This window comes from Bos indicus x Bos taurus, chromosome 15 (genome assembly GCF_003369695.1).
Source record: "Bos indicus x Bos taurus breed Angus x Brahman F1 hybrid chromosome 15, Bos_hybrid_MaternalHap_v2.0, whole genome shotgun sequence".
NCBI lineage: Eukaryota > Metazoa > Chordata > Mammalia > Artiodactyla > Bovidae > Bos > Bos indicus x Bos taurus.
Genome location: NC_040090.1, coordinates 70236361 through 70254335, shown reverse-complemented (window position 1 = coordinate 70254335; position 17975 = coordinate 70236361). Strand labels below are relative to the sequence as shown.

The 17975-nt window shown below is 42.7% G+C and overlaps 1 protein-coding gene across 1 annotated transcript in view; it reads left to right on the top strand.

The window, feature by feature from the left end:
• MAML2 (mastermind like transcriptional coactivator 2) overlaps positions 1-17975 on the top strand; it is a 401688-nt gene that overhangs the window by 197751 nt on the left and 185962 nt on the right. The window lies entirely within an intron of this gene.

The following is a 17975-nucleotide window of genomic DNA, read 5'->3' as shown; positions in this document are numbered from 1 at the left end:
TAGAATGATATCCCATTAGAATGGGTCCCTTCATCTTTCTGTCTGCAGTGCCCAGCACCCAGCAGGTACTGGTAAGAGTTGGTTAAATGGCACTGAACCAGGATACTGAATCTCGTTTACAACCCATACTGAAAAGACTTTGTTGTTGGGTGGTCTCAGAAACTTCTGAGATGTTTTCCTAAGTGTTCATTTACAAAGTCAGGATAAGCACTGATAAGAGGCAGCTCTAGAAGTTCTAAAGGAAAGCAAAAGCTATAATATGTAGATAAAAGCTGCAGAGGCTGTTGGCAGCCGATTCTGTTTATCAACGTGAACCTGTACAGAGGATGTTTGTGCAAGCATCCCAGTTGAGAGTTAGTGTATGTGCTGGTGATTAATTGAAAACATGTTGCTGGTGAAGGATCAATCCAAGATTTATCCAGTTACATTGCCTGCAGTGAAGTACAGTTGACCTCTGAATAACATGGGTTTGAATTGCACAGGTCAACTTATACACATTTTTGTTTTCAATAAATAAACACTACGGTGTTACACGACCCAAGGTTGGTTTTATGCATGGATGCAGGGATATAAAACTGTTAATTGCTCAGTCTTGTCCAACTCTTTGAGATCCCATGGCCTGTATGCTGCCAGGCTCCTACATCCATGGGATTTTCCAGGCAAGAATACTGGAGTGGGTTGCCATTTCCGTCTCTAGGGGATTTTCCTGACCCAGGGATCGAACCTGGGTATCCTGCATTGCAGGCAGACTCTTTACCATCTGAGCCACCAGGGAAGCCATGGATATAAAGGAACCTTGTATATGGAGGAACTGAGTATGTGAAGGGCTGACTATAAGTTAAACTCAAATTTTCAACTAAACACAGGGTTAGGACCTCTAACCTCCATGTTGTTCAAACTCAAAATTTGATGTCTAGAGCAACAGCAGCACCTAGGAGCTTGTTAGAAATGCAGATTCTTCCTGATCCCCCACTCTGCTCCTAATAATCAGAATTTTTGTGACAGCGTCTAGGAATTTGTTTTAACAAGCATCGTTGCAATGTGCTTCCTTTAGTGTGGGAAGAACAGATTTTCAGCGTCAAAGAAATGATGGTAAGAGTTCACAACATTTGCAAGGCGATGTTCCAAGCACTGTAAGTGTATTATCTCCATTATTCCTTGCATCAATCCAATGAAATGGTCACTGTGTTTCACTTGATTTTATAGATGATAAGACTGAGACACAAAGCCAGGGCTAGGGTAAGGCAAGAGAGGCAGTCTCCTCCTAGGGAGAGAAATTTAAGAGGGTGCCCCAAACTCAGTAATCAAGGTTAATAATATTTTAATGTAATATTTTTAAAAATCAAAAACAGTGCTAATAATTAGTAATGATCAGGATATCAAAGGTCCAACAAGCAGAATGGTTGCAATTACTTGTCAGGATGATAACAGTAAGAAACAGAGTCAAGACGAACCCAGGCTGGTTCCCTCCAGACACTGCTTTCTCAGTGGAGATGCCATGGACCACCTATCAACTCCCACTGCTGTGTTCTGATGGGGAAGGGAAGGGTCCAAGCCTAGGAGCAAGTAGCATTTGGGTCACAGGGATGCCTCATGGATCTGAACTCATTGGGACCTCAAGCAAAACAAAAAGCAAGCAAACCCAGCCACCTAAAAACGGAAGCAGAAAATTCAGATGGGTCCTCAATTTCACAGCATGGCCATCTCTGAACTTCAGTATGAAAAAGATGATTTCCAAAGCTTCCTCCCAATTTTTCTTCTGGCTGGCTCCTGCTCGGAGAATCAGTGGGGAGAGCTACTCTGCATTCTGGCTGTGGGAATGTGATAATTAGAATCACTTAATATAACTGCCCTCCTTGGTCCGTCCACCTTTGGAGAGAGAGAGATTGAGCGTTTCCCTTGCTTCCAATCTGTGAGATTCTGGCAGACAGGCAAGCTGCTTGTCTTGAGGGCTTGTCATTGAGAGCTGGTCACCTGGAATGCCCCAGCATGTTTGGGCTGCATTGTTCAACTCCATTGGTATACTCCCAGCAAAACTTCTCTCCTTCTTTGTCCAAATCAACATTGTGTGAACATGGTATTTCCTAACCTGAAAACATGGCATGTTTCTGCTACACCCACCATGATTCTTCCTTGCTTTATATAAATTGACTCAAAGGAATATTTGTGGTAAATGTGTTCATGTGTCAGGAGACTGAAACGTAGTTAGTTACAAACTGTACATGATACATTAACGAAGATCAAAGGGCTTACGGCTAGTTTCCACTTTTCCTCTCTTTAGTGGGGACAGAGTAGAAGATGTTCTAGAAACCTAGAATTCTTGCCAGCCATGTACCCTATGATATTTAAAGCAAATTGGAGGCACAAAATTTGAAATGTAGACATTTGGACAGAGCATCTAATAGCTGGTCAGTTTCTCCACCTTCTTTTTTAATAGCTATAGTATTTGGGGATAAGTTGTTTCTCAGATGGGTCATTTCAAGTCAATGGAGATCATTTCCCAAATGTTATGAAGTAAGTGCTGAATGGGTTTCTTTGCTATCGATAGAAATACATGTTTACTCTTTTTCACCCTTTGAGTACAAACATTTCTTTCAATAATTTATCCTAGAAATATGTATGCTAAGTCGCTTCAGTCATGTCCGACTCTTTGCAACCTCATGGACTGTAGCCCACCAGGCTCCTCTGTCCATGGGATTCTCCAAGCAAGACTACTGGAATGGGTTGCATGCCCTCCTCCAAGGGATCTTCCTGACCCAGGGATCAAACCCGCTTCTCTTATGTCTCCTGCATTAGCATGCAGGTTCTTCCCAGGCTGCCTGGGAAGCCCAGAAATATGTATAGAGCATCTATTAGCTAAAATCATGAGAGACAGTTATATGGGGAAGCTGTGGTCTCTGCTTTTCAGGAATTTATAGATGACAGTCAGGAAATGTCACTGATAACTCTACTGCAAGATAGGACAGACTAAAAAGAAATAGCCTATGTACTTTGGATATTCAGAGATGAGAGAGACACACCTGGGAAGGATCTAAGAGGAGACACCTCAACCCCATGGATCAAAAGGATTTGTTAAGTGAAAGAGGGCTCCAAGTGAAGAGAACAGGAGTAAAGGCAAGAGGGTGAAGAGAGATGGCTGGAGCATGCTCCAAAACAGGGATGTGTCCTGAGGAGCTGGAAAGAAGCAGAAATTATTATGGGGGGTTTTGAACTACATTCATTAGGTATGAGGGAGCCAGTGAAGATTTTGTTTTTCAGCAGTGATGGAATATCAGTAAAGCTGTGCTTCTGAGCAGCACTTTTCAGACTTCACTGTGCATTCACATCACCAAGGGATTTGTTAAGATGCAGTTTCGGGTTCAGGCAGGGACTTGAGAGTGTGCATTTCTAAGAAACTCCCAGGTCATGTCCTTGCTACTGGACTACAAAGCACGCTTTTAGTAAGAAGGCTTTAAAAATATGTGGTAATGGGAGATCAGAAACATTGAAGTGGAAGAAGGCTGGAGACTGGGAAAACAGGGCTTGGAACACTGGCCCAACAAGAGAAAAAGGAGGTCTGAACTAGAGTGGAAGACCATCTGGTGGAAGTGAAATGTGTGAGCTTGACAGCTACTTTACAAACTGTGAGGGAGAAGAGTCACTGTCACAGGTGACCCTAAGACCCCCAGACTGTGGGCACGGGTGCTGTGAGCATGCCCCTCCCCTCAGACTGTGCTCTGGTCACCCAGAACCACTCACAGTTCTCTGGACTTGCCTGCCTATCTGTCTGGACTTCTGTCACGTGCCTGATTCTGAAAGAAATACTAGGAAATGTATCTCTCAAGGCCCTCATCAGAATAACTCCTACAGAACCCATGCGACGCAGGTCAGGTGTTATCTCTTCCTGGATGCCTTCCTGGTACCCTCACCTACCCGCTTCCCCCAGGCCAGGTTCGGTCTCCGGCCCATGCGCTCTCAGGACATCTTGGGAGGTCTCAGATCAAAGCATGGTGTGTAGTCAGATGACATACCTGTCATTGACCCCTGCTTCTGGAGTGTAGGTTTTATCTTTTTAAGTTTTGCGACCTCAGTGTCCTAACGAGGTAGAGACTCATCAGTGTTTGATGAATGGATGGATGAGTCATGAGGAAGAGCAGAGTTTTACTCGCCTGGTGGCAGTGGCATTTGTTTTTGTCATGTCTGGCAAGAAAGGAAGTTGTTTACATGTTGAATCGAATCTAGTTTGGTACGTGGTAATTTTGAGGTGCAGAAGATCCAGGTGAAGATGTCCAACAAGTAGTTAGACATTTCAGTGTGCAACGTAGAAAGACACTGAGTGCAATGGCTTAGGAGTCGTATGCATGGAGGTGACAGTTAAGAGTACGGAAGGGGATCAGATTAAGACAGTGACGAAGAGAGACAAAGGGAGAGAGACAGCGGAGGAAAAGAGTCGCAAAGAGAATGAGACAGCAGACAGGGACAGATGGAGGTAAATGGAAGACAGCAACTTTAGGCCTTACTTTTGAAGCCCTTTCTTCTGTGACATCCAATGTGAGGGACACAAATGGGTCACAGGTCACCACATAAGGGCGATGTTAGTCCTAGAGGGCTTCAGGAGCCAGCAAGAGAGAGATCCTGCAGAGAAACAGGCTTAGATATGAGGTCAAGATCCAAAAACCAACTTCACATTTGGGTTATACAGGCCAGTTTCATGCCGCTCTACCTTCCGGCATGCGTGCCTGCTAAGTCAATTCAGTCGTATCCGACTCTTTGTGACCCTGTGGACTGTAGCCTGCCAGGCTCCTCTGTCCATGGGATTCTCCAGGCAAGAATACTGGAATGGGTTGCCAGTCCTCTAGGGGATCTTTCCAACCGAGGAATCAAACCTGCATCTCTTATATCTCCTGCATTGGCAAGTTGGTTCTTTACCATTAGCACCACCTGGGAATCCCCTCTACCTCCTACCTAAGTAGAATCTCATCCATCAAAATGTAGGTGAACTTGAAGCTTGGTCCCAACTCCTCAGCTCTTCACTTTCCAAACTGCTTGATGAGATAATCTGATCAACACACACATACACATATTACGACGTTCTGCTTTTTATCAGGTAGGCTTGAGTACATTTCAGAATAAGACTTCAGGCTAGAAGGTCATTTTCTCCAAAAAAGAACTCCCCAGATTTTATCCAGAGCAGTACAGTCCACAGAAGAAATACCCAAATGCAGGCTGGTGGGTGCCCCACAAATCATTAGTGTCGGCACCTCCAAGGCCTGTAGAAAGAATGATCACATCAGGCTTTTTTATTCTTGTTGCCCAAAGCAGCATTTTAACAGACTTCTATTGTGTTTTCTCCATTCAGTTCACTTAGAGGGTGACATTTTGCCCTCAAATTCATATGCATAGTTGCTCTTAGAGACTTCCAGAGCTACATTCCTGACAAAATCAGACCCTCTGTTATATCTGAAACAACCCCCCAAAGAAAATCATCGGATCTGAATGAACAGAACAATTCTTTATGTCCACGGGAGACAGGCAGACAAAACCCAATAAAACCGAAGAAAGAAAGAGACATGGCCATGATTTGTTTTTCATAATTACTTATTCAGAGTAGAAAGGAACAGGGGAAGACGGTTTCTTTTAACATGTCTCGACGTGACGGATGAGGTGTGCTCATCAAGTGTATGCAGGAGAGATGAATGCAGGGCAGTCTTGTTAAAGGCGATGTTTCATGTTGGGCGGAGATATATTTCTATCTGCAATGCTGGAGATAAACACCCGGCGTTTTATTCCTCGTTTTCATTGTGCTTAAAGCCCCTCGCTGTTCTGTCAGAGTGGCAGGTGCTATGACTACCATGCATCAGACCTTTCTTTTCTATGTCCCATCACAAAAACAGTGCCCCCTCCTTCAAGACATGAAATAGAAATACCCTAAACGCATGTTTTCCTCCTAACAATACCCCCAAAACGTGTCTGTAATAGATGTGGAAATCATACTGGAGGGCAAAAAGCCTCCATCATCTCTGAGTTTATTTTCTCTTTCTAGTAACTCAGTCACTCAGTTTTCTTTGGTGCAAACCTCATCCCAGCCAGAAATCACGGGAGAGAAAGAAAAAAGGAAAGTTTTAGCTAAATTAATTGGCTTTGTTTCTTCAATTATGCACAAAAGGTAAACAAACTTTTTCTACCTACAATGCACAGCCTTTACTCATGGAAGAGTTGAATCCAGAAAATTCTGACTTGAACTGTAGAAGAAGTAAGTTGGATCTGTGATTTAGAAGGAAAGAAATTAGTGATACAGTTTTTCATATTTCTGACTAAGGAAGGGTGTTAATGCATCTTTGAACCATTTTCTAAGGCTTTTATAAATTCTAGGATAAAATTTTTTTAAAAGCAAGTACAGGGAGTGTCAAACTAAGTTTTGCCGTAAACATTTATGTCTCCATGGTACAGTCATGTGAGGACCTAACTTGCATCCTAAGCCATGCAAGTGTGTGTATGTTTGGTTGCTCAGTCATGTCCGAATCTTTGTGACCTCAGGGACTGTAGCTCACTGGGCTCCTCTGTCCATGGAATTTTCCAGGCAACAATACTGGGGTGGGTTGCCATTTCCTACTCCAGGGTATCTTCCCCACCCAGAGATTGAACCCACATCTCTTGCCTCTCCAGCATTGGCAGTCAAGTTCTTTACCACTAGCACCACCCGGGAAGCCCACTAATAGCAATATTATAGCCAGTTCTTCCTAGTAATTTTAACTACAAGTCACAGTGGTAAGCATATATAGCCAGACTAATCTGGAGAATAGTAGCTTTCCATTTTTTCTCATTGAAACCTACTGAATCCCATAACCTTAGGGTTCCAAGAGATAGAATTTCCTATAAGAAATCTGACTTTCTTCAAACCATGAATTTTCTGCTACCAATAGCTTTAAAGTTCTATCCCAAAGGTGTTCCTATGTAAGACAGGACCCTAACACAGTACTTGCGACAGGTAAACCTTTCCCTTCACCTTGGGGTGTTGGAAGTGGATGGAAAAGGCATCCGTATTTTATGTGATCATACTGCATGTCACCGTGTTAGTGTGTGACAAGCTGCTCTGGTTGCAATCTTTCACATTTATAAATGTGTACCATTTTTTAAGGGCTTCCCAGTTGGCTCAGCGGTAAAGAATACGCCTACCAGTGCCGGAGACACAAGACACGAGGGATCGGTCCCTGGGTGGGGAAGATCCCCTGGGGTAGGAAATGGCAACCCAGTCCAGTATACTTGTCTGGAAAATTCCATGGGCAGAGGAGCCCGGCGGGCTACAGTCCATAGGGTGGCAAAGAGTCGGACATGACTGAGCACACACACGTACTTTTTTTAAAGCCTTTACACATCATGATTTTGTTAGGACAGTCCCTTTATAGATTAGGAGACTGAGTCCTAGCAGGTTTAAAGTGACAGGTTATGTAGCTGATTCACAGAGGAGACAGGACCAGCGCCCACGTCTCTTAACATCTGGACCAGCCTTCTTTTACTATCCTAGGCTGTTGAAAGTTGCCAGCCTTATCATGTGCTTCTCATCTTTTCCCTGAAAAGTCACAAGACGGCACGATGTTATCTGGCCCATCACTGTAAATATTTTAGCATTTAAATGAGGAGAAAAAATGAGAGAGAAAAATGTTTCTATAGAGATCTTTTTCAAAGATAGGAGGGTTCTTGGGCTCCATCCAGAGAACATGAGTGTTTAATGAGACTATTGTCCACAAATCAGTGCCGGGGTAACAATAAGGGGGTAGCTGTTCAGTGGTTCTCAGTCTCCCTCAAGGTCTGCAGAGGGAAAACAGGAAGCGAGGTTAGTACTGACAGAAGCCACCTCTGGTCCTGGCCTTGAGGAACACAGGTCACTCTCTGAGTCTCAGTGTCACTGTCTCTAAAATGAGGGCAACTGTTCCTGTTTTGCCCAGCTCACAGAGTTGTTCTTGAGAATCCAGTAAGGTAATGCATTACAAATTCCTGGAAGACTAGTCACATTACATGCCATACAAATGTAAGGGATGCTTTTGAATATTATTAATGAATCACAGAGATTCCACTTCACTGAGAAAACAATGGAATTAAAAGAATGCACTTCACTCTAGATCACATTTCTTTCCCTCTTGAATCAAAAATAGGGAAAATATTTATTCCACAGGGTTTGTAGAAGAATAAAAGGATGCAGACATAGAGAAGGGACATGTGGACAGGGTGGAATGGGTAGGAGATAGGGGTGGGTAGGAGACTGGGGAGGTGGGACGAATTGGGAGATCAGGGTGGGCATATATACACTTGTGCTTGTATGCTAAGTCACCTCAGTCATGTCCAACTCTTTGCGACCCTATGAACTGCATAGTCCGCCAGGCTCTGTCTATGGGATTCTCAGGTCAGAATACTGGGGTGAGTTGCCATGCACTCATCCAGGGTATCTTCCTGACCCAGGGATTGAACTCAGGCCTCTTATGTCTCCTGCACTGGCAGAATAGAGAGCTAATGGGAAGTTGCTGCGTAACACAGGGAGCTCAGCTCAGTGCTCTGTGATGACCCAGGCGGGTGGGATGGGGGTGGTAAGGAGGAGGCTCGAGAGGGGAAGGATATATATATATATATATATATACACACACACACAGCTGATTCACTTTGTGTATGGCAGAAACCAACACAACATTGTACAGCAATTATACTCTGGTGAAAAAGAATAAAAGGAAATGTCTGTAAGGACTTAGAGTAGTACTTGGTATATACCTCTGGCATCTTCTTCAAAACTTCCAGTGATGAAACCTATCCTGCCAGATAGCCTAACAGATGATCCCAAGTAGGACAGTGAGTGTTCTTATTATTTGTTACTATTTCTGTCATTCTCAGTTTACTCCACTTCCTCTAATTCCACAATAAAAATAGAGCTATTCATCAGATAGCAAGCCCAGGGCTCCCTGTCTTCTAAGGTCAGCGACATGAAGGTTGCCACACAAATATTTGGGGGATTATTTAGTGATTAAATCTGGAGAGCTGAGCTGATGAAATTCTGCACATTTCCTCATATTGTTTAACAGAATCCCCTCTCCCAGATCCCTCCTCCTAGAGTTTCTGGAAGATTTGCCCATGACTAAACATTTCAACTAGCCCTGGTGTTAAATACTGATTGTTTATTTTCCTACATAAGCATTCTTCCTGACCATATTATGAAAGTTCTCTAGATGTATTTATATGTTTGGTTTGTGTCCCTCAAGGCCCTAACTGATGTTACTCAGCATCCACCCAGCAACATGCTTTCAGTTGTTAGTTACCTTACCTGGATAAGAAAGAAGCCTAATCAGTTAGGCAGCAGAATTTGGAAGAGGACTCCAAGCTCTGAAGGGAAAGCCCAGTGCTCATTTCTTTACCTATCTGCCTTCCTGCCACGGAATTATTAGGCCCTCAAAGGCCCATCATTTCAAAAGCTGTCCTCTTCCTTTATAATCTCCAGCCCTTCCCAGCGAGAACTCCAGCCTGATCTTTAGTACAATTGGGCTAACATCTTCAGACACTGCAGTTAGGTGTTTTGAAATAAAATGTGTAATTATGGTAGTGGAAAGCTACATCTGATTCCAAACAAACCTCGTGTTCCTCCAGCTATAATTAGAGAGCAAGGTTTGCAGCACACATTTTCCCAGCAAAGCCAGTTCAAGTGAGGCTTCTGTTCCTTCACAGGGGCTCCAGGAGATGCAGATGGTGATAGAATGATTGGACATTGGTCCCCCTTCCCAATTCTAAACAGTTTGTCCATCATCAATCAGAGACTAAAAAAGCACAGGGTATGTGTAAGGAATTAGTGTTTGGAGGTTTGGGTAGTAGTCTTCCAATGTGTTCATCTCTGAACAGGAACAAATTAGAACAGGAAGGAACGTTACAGACTCCCACAGATATCCATGGACCAACGTGTGCCGAAGTAAAAACGGTCTCTTAAATGCCTCCAGAGCCTTGCAGCTTTGGATAAAGTTAGGTATTGTTTTGAATCATCGCACACATCCCTACGACTTAAAATTCATAATATTAGAAGCAGGTACCAGGCACCCAAAGGCTCAGAGGTGTTCCTGTTTCCTATTTGAGGACTGTCCCTGTGAATCTTCTCAAAAGTGTGCATTTTCCCACTGTCCTTGTAGGGCTTTTGTAATTAGGCATATTTAGCTGTACCATGTTATACTGCTACAGGAAGAATCTCATTTGTCAGCAGTTTTAAACTTTGCCAAATAAAGGCTTATTGGCAAATGGCAGTGAACACCCTGATAATGACCCAACTTTAGAAAACACACACCCTGCTGTGTTGTATTCAAGCCACAGTTCTATTGAAATAAAAAGAGAGAGACAATGCCTGCTTTCAGACACTAGAGATCCTTTGTATTCCAATAAAAGTCTAAATTAATGTTTTAAAAGGTTATTGCTATTTTTTCCCATTTAGCTGGCATCATTTATAACTCTTATTTAGACAAGGTCCTACATTATTTTACTATTTCTTTTTTGCACAAAAGCTAGTATTTGATTGCGTTAGATCATCGGCTTCTGGTTTTCATTAGACAAACCTGAAATACCCTATTATTAAGATTAAACAAAAAAAAATAGTTGTTTTCTTATTCTGAAACCTATTATTTTGAGGCTACTCTGACCAGAGGAAAAGAAGTCAGCTTTGCAGAACCTGACAGAGAGATCCTTCAAGAGGAGCAGTATAATCTCATCGATGCTGCACTTGGGTCGCTTGTGTATATGGGTCCTTTCCTAGAACTGACAGTGGGGAAGAGGGATAAGTTAATTCCTTGACATTTGCAATACTTTCTTTATTAAGAAAGAACTTTCAAGGTGCAGCATATGTGGTAAAATATACTGTTTATTGTAATGCCTGCATCCCTGTGAGGTGCTCCTGAAAATTTACAATTAGATGGCACTTGGACCTAAGGGTTGTAAGGGTCTTCCAGCTCTGTGTTATTTATACTTCTTGATATTTATTCAACATAAGGATCAGACTGAGCCATTAACAGTTGAGTGGCAGCCACAGTAGCCTAACAGGAAAACAAGGTCAAGATAACATATGCAAATCAGGACTCCCCTAACTCTCCCACCCATTCACGTGGGAACTTTTGCCTCCTCAATATCTCTCTAATAGATCAGAAATTCTCTAGAGACATCTCTTATGGAGGAAGAGATGTATAGTATGTATGTATGTTATTATAGTAAGTATGTCTCTTCCTCCTGACTTATTCTGACTGGTCCATGGGACCTCAGTGACAAACCATCTCTCTAGGATGCCTGCCTCAGCCAAGTGAAGAGGAGGTGGGTGCCCTCCCATGAGCGTGCAGACTTCTATAGCTCTAATCATATCACCCTGTGATCATCTCAAGTTTGTTGGTTTCCTAAACTGGGTTATGAGCAATGTGATGTGAGGGACCATGTCTTTTCAATTTTAGATTTGTTGCATCTAGCCCACTACGTGCCGCATAGTAGGTGTTTGCATGCTAAGTCTCTAGCCCACTACATGCTGCATAGTAGGTAGGTGTTAGCACGCTAAGTTGCTTCAGTCGTGTCCAACTCTGTGTGACACTGTGAGCTGCAGCCCGCTAGGCTCCTCTGTCCATGGGATTGTCCAGGCAAGAATATTGGAGTGGGTTGCCATTTCTTTCTCCAATAGTAGGTGTTTATTAAAGGTTGACTAGTGTCTTCTCAGACTAGCTTTCTTGACTGTGCCCTCACCTTCACTGGTCTCCTCTAGTTTTCCCACAGATTCCCCTGACAATAGCTGGCCCCACTGGTAACGTCAACCAGAGCATGGGCACCCACTGACATCAGGGTCTGTGTGGGTCATGGCCCCTCTGCCAATGCATGGACCCGGACTCAAATGCTGCATCATTTTGTTCACTTATTATACTACCTGTGTCTTTGCACCACCACCCTTCTTTCTAGGACATTCTAGGCATGGCCTTAAGAGGTGATAAGGAAAGCAGCCTGATAGCCGGAGATCTGCCAGGCTCAGCATCACCGCTTTCTCCATGACAGTGGTTCAAACTCATGTACCTTGGTTTTTATTTCTGAGAATGAGTTTCTCCTCAGGACACTCTCTGGCTCCTAATCTAAATGGACCTTAGTGGGATGTCCCTTCCCTGTGTCCATTTGATATACACAAATATGTCTGATTCTGAGGGTTAACACAATGGCAGATCCCACTGCTCTGTAACACTCTCAGTGCATCAGCAGACTTTGCTCCCATGGATTTCCGGAGAGGTGTCAAGGGTCCTGATGGGGTAAAATACAGGGCATTCAGTTAAAACTGAATATCTGATAAACAGCAAATACATTTTTAAAGTATGTCCCAAATACTTCATGGGATATACTTAGGAAGTGCTGCACCTGGGCCCCAAAGTAAATACCTCCCCAGAAGTGATAATGGTATTGTCACATCATCCTTTATCCCCACCTACCTGAGGTTGTTGTAAGCCTTTGAGTATTGAACAGCTAATGAGAAAAATATAAATGGTCAACAGGGTGGTGAAATCAGGCAGGATGTTGTATGAGATATATACTAAAAAGTGACATCTGATGTTTACATAAAATGCACATTTAATTGGGTGTCCTGTGTTTTTATTTGCTACACCAGGCAGTCTTGCAACAAACAGCCATTTGAAGGACAGGGACAGTAATAATCCCAGTATGTCCCTGAAATGACAGCCCCAGGGCAGCCCTTGACAGAACACATGGAACTGTCAGCCGTCTCTGATCCCCTGACCCCCAGGCTCACCCCAATCTAGACGGCCTTCCAGGTTCTTAAGGGAGGACACAGCACCAAATCAGCAAGTTCTAGAGTCTGGTATATCTTACTTGTATATCTTGAGTGGTGAAAATCTTCGGGGAACTTCCCTGGTGGTCCAGTGATTAAGAATCTGCCCCTCAATGCGAGGGATGTGGGTTCAATCCCTAGTTGGGGAACTAAGATCCCACATGCTGTGGAGCAACTAAGCCCATGCACCATAACTATGAGCCCACATGTCACGACTAGAGTCCACATGCCGATACGAAAGAGCCCACATGACGCAACGAAGACCTGATGCAAGTAAAAGAATACAGTTTAGAGTTGGACCATAAAGAAGGCTGAGAGCTGAAAATAGATGCTTTCAAATTGTGGTGCTGGAGAAGACCCTTGAGAGTCCCTTGGACAGCATGGAGATTAAATCAGTGAATCTTAAGGAAATCAGTCCTACATATTCACTTCAAGGACTGATGCTGATATTGAAGCTCCAATACTTTAGCCACCTGATGTGACAAGCTGACTCACTGGAAAAGACACTGATACTGGGAAAGATTGAAGGCAGGAGGAGAAGGGGATGGCAGAGGATGAGGTGGTTGGATGGCATAATCAACTCAATGAACATGAGTTTAAGCAAACTCTGGAAGATAGTGAAGGACAGGGAGGCTTGGCCTGCTGCAGTCTATGAGGTTGCAAAGAATGGGAGACGACTAAACAACTGAACAACAATTTTAAAATATGTTTTTTTAAAAAAGGAAAGTCTTTGGGGGATGAGAGAGGTGGGATTTTAGAAGCTACCTCTAGCTCCGCTGCTTCAGGCTGAATCTTACGGAGTAGCTCCTGAGACGTTATTCAGAGAAAATCCAAGCTCCAGTGTGTCCTGTATAACTTCTGCTAGCCATTCTGCCCTGGGGACTGGCTTCGATTCATCTCAGCCTGCTCATGCTCTGCCCAAAAATCTAAGTGGCTCAGAAGAGGTGATAATGGCATTTTCTTGTCTTCCTTTATTCCTCATCTACCTGGGCTCATATTAAGCCTTTGAGGATTGAATAACTAACAAGAAAAATATAATTTGTCAACAGTATGATGAAATCAGGCCAAGGCAAGAAATGTGAAAATGAATTAACATGAGCAGGGTAGAATCTTAATTTTCTTCCCTCAGTCCTGGCTTTTGTGCTTGCCACAAGTCTAATGGAGGCCGAGATGAACCATGCCAATGCCTGGGATTTGTGACAAAACAAGAGGAGATAAAGAGGGATGAAATCATCCATGGAAGAAGGAAGCAATTAACCACATAAAGAAAGTGAAACATCATCAGTGATAAGCCTCGGCAGCAATTTACTCAGGTTTGGGAACTTTTTGTTCAGAAGGTTTTCAATAAGTTTTCCTAGTTTTCTACAACTTCCTTGATTCAATGGCTTTTTTTTTCAAAAAGACAAAATTATGCAGTCATTACTGCCCACATACCCGTGTCTTTATTGTATCACAGTGATTAGATGTGGGTGGAAAGAGTGAAAATAGGCAACAGAGATGGAAATTTCAAAGGTCCTTAATGTTTGCCTTTGCCTAACTATTTTGCATTATATATCTTCCTTGACTTATGATGGGTTTATCAGGATGAAACCCAAATTAAGTCAAAAATATCTTAAGTTGAAATGCATTTAATGTGTCTAACCTACTTGAACATCATAGCCTGTATGTGTGTATTAGTCACTCAGTCATGTCCTGCTCTTTGCATCCCCATAGACTGTAGCCTGCCAGGCTCCTCTGTCCATGGGATTCTCCAGGCAAGAATACTGGAGTGGGTTGCCATGCCCTTTTCTAGGGGATATCCCCGACTCAGGGATTGAACCCAGGTCTCCTGCATTGCAGGCAGATTCTCTATCTCCCTACCTTAAACATGGTCAGAACACTTATATTTGACTACAGTTGGGCTAACTCATCTAGTGCAGAGCGTATTTTATAATAGTGTTGAATATCCCATGAAGTCCTATTGGATTCTGTACTGAAAATGAAAAAACAGGATGATTATGTTTTTAGGTGCTAAGTCCCTTCAGTCATGTCCGACTCTTTGTGCCCCTGTGGACCATAGCCTGCTGGGCTCCTCTGTCCATGGGATTTCCCAGACCAGAACACTGGAGTGGGTTACCACATCATCCTCCAGGATCAAACCCACATCTCTTAGTCTACTGCACTGTCAAGTGGATTCTTTACCACTAGAGCCACCTGGGAAGCAAAATGATTGTAAGGGTATCTGTTGTTTACCCTCGTGGTGGGTGGTTGCCTAGGAGCTGTGACATAACCAGAGAGTATCATACTCTGTATCACCAACCCAGGAAAAGGTCAGAATTCCCAATGTGAGATGTGGTCTCCATTGAATACGTATCATTTTCACACCATCATAAAATCGAAAAATATTAGGCTGAGCCATCATTAAGTCTGGGACGCTCTGAATTTTGGTCTTTGCCATCATCTGGTATTGTCTTGAGAGACAGAGCTTCTATACTGTTGTTCTGAAAAGCAACAGTCACAGCTGATTGAAGCAATTTTGAGGAGGTAAAAAGGGAAGATAGAGCCCCAGAAGTCTGATTTCCAGCTGTCAAATTACCTTTCTCTAGGGTTCATAGGTGGAGAAGGCAATAGCACCCCACTCCAGTACTCTTGCCTGGAAAATCCCATGGATGGAGGAGCCTGGTAGGCTGCAGTTCATGGGGTCACTAAGAGTCGGACACGACTGAGCGACTTTACTTTCACTTTTCACTTTCATGCATTGGAGAAGGAAATGGCAACCCATTCCAGTGTTCTTGCCTGGAAAATCCCAGGGACGGGGGAGCCTGGTGGGCTGCCGTCTATGGGGTCGCACAGAGTCAGACACGACTGAAGTGACTTAGCAGCAGCAGCAGGGTTCAGAAGAGTCTTGTGATAAAGAATTTAATGTGGTTGGACATTTACTATTCTCTTACAGATTGAGAAAAGGGAATTGTTATGTAGCCAATATCTGGAATAGTAATTATTGATTCTTTTGTCTTTTTTTAAAAATAGTTCATATACTATGTTATTGTATAAGTTAAGATGTACAATACAGTGAGTCACAATTTTTAAAGGTTATATGTACACCCTGGTGGCTCAGACAGTAAAGAATCTGCCTGCAATGCAGGAGACCCAGGTTCGATCCCTGGGTTGGGAAGATCCCCTGGAGAAGGAAATGGCTACCCACTCCAGTATTCTTGCCTGGAGAATTCCATGGACAGAGAAGCCTGGCAGGCTATAGTCCATGGGGTTGCAAAGAATCAGACACAACTGTGAGACTATTATTTTCACTTTTTTTCTACCTTCCTCCATTTATAGTTATTATAAAATATTGGCTGTATTTCCCATGTTTTACAATATATCCTTGTAGTTTGCTTTATACCTAGTACCTTAATCTTCTACCCCTGTATTGCCTCTCCCTGCTTCCCTCTCCTCAGTGGTAACCACTAGTTTGTTCTCTATATCCATGAGCCTTTTTTTTTTTTTTTTTTCACTATTTTATTGTATTTTCTAGATTCAACATATAAGTGATATCATGCAGTATTTATCTTTCCCTGTCTGACTTATTTCAATTAACATAATTTCTTCCAAATCCATCCATGTTCCTGCAAATGGCAAAATTTCCTTCTTTTTAATGGCTGAGTAGTATCCCTTTCTATATGTGTGCTACATTTTCTTCATTCTTTCGTCTGTTGATGGGCCCTTAGGTTGTTTCCATATCTTGGTAATTGTAAATAATGCTGTTATGAACATTAGGGTGCACGTATCTTTTCAAATTAGTGTTTTGGGTCTTTTTTTTCAGTTATACACCCAGGAGCGGAATTGCTGACTCACATGGTGGTTCTACTCTTAGTTTTTTGAGAAACCTCCATACTTTGTCCCACAGTGATTGCACCAATTTACATTTCCACCGACAATACCACTGTCTTTTATCAGATTGTAGATGATAAGCCTAATATATCTGATTTGTGTATAGATTTGTATTAGGAGAACTAATTTGGTCTGTGGTATATTATGAATAGATATGGGGGGAAAAGTTTTATTAGAACTTGGTTCCTGCATAATCCCTTTTTGAGGAACTGTAAGCATCAAATGACTTACTCTAGGCAACAAAAGTTGCGGGATGAACTACTTTCAAGAATGCTGGAAGTTACTGTATGAAAAAAGTGTGACCAACTATTTTTCACCTTCTTGGAAGAGGGAAGAGAAAACAGTTTAAATTTTAGAATGGGTTGTGAAATCGTTCTCATCAGCATTTTATGGTAGAAAACAGGACTCTTCCCCAAGTGTTTGAGAAAGGTAGTGATAGGACTCAGTAGCCTAGAACAATGTAAAGTTTTCCCAAAATTCACAAGTTTGAGGGGGGTCATAGAAACCCACTGGTCTCTAACTAGGAAGCTTCTCGGGCCCTTCTTATGCTGTGGTTCACAGGTTCTTCCAGCTCGGGCATTCATAAGTGAGGGTGCATTATCAAACCCATCCCCTGGTGGTTCATTCACCCAGCAACATTATTCACAACTCCCCCCATCTTTCTCACCCTCTCCAACACACAGGCTGATCACCTGGGGGTGAGGAAAACAGGAAGACTGAAATAAGATCTCCCATTAGCAGCCATTAGGAGCTCAAGAGCCACTGAAATAGATTTTTCATAAATTTCCTGAGTAGCCTTGTAGAACCCAAGATAAAGAGTAGTTTTTGCTCCTTCTTTTACAGATGGCATAAATAACTTCCATTGGCCACAAAGCTTTAGAGCTAGGAATGAAGCAAAGATCTCCAAGTCCAGGGACAGTAACATGAGCTCAGGTGGCTGTCTGGAAATTAGCCCTTGAAGAGGGTGACTAAGGAGGAGGCTTTGGGAAGAGAGAGAACTAATATGGGTATCAACATGGAATAAAGGAAAACATATTCTTTTTCATTGCTTCACATGCCATTTTGCTTCACTTCGCCATTTTCAGACTTTCCATTTTTTATTACAGTAGAGGGATCTTAAGTCATTTAAAAAGAAGAATCTGATATTTTTATTATCCTAGATGTATTAAGGCTTCTTTTGGCCCTAATAACTGTAAGGTGAATAACATTTACCATAGCCATTTCTGAATCATGCTGTCCAAAATGGGAATCACAGAGGCCAAAGCACAATTATAGCACAGTTCCTTGATGGGTATAGGAATACTCGTCAGGA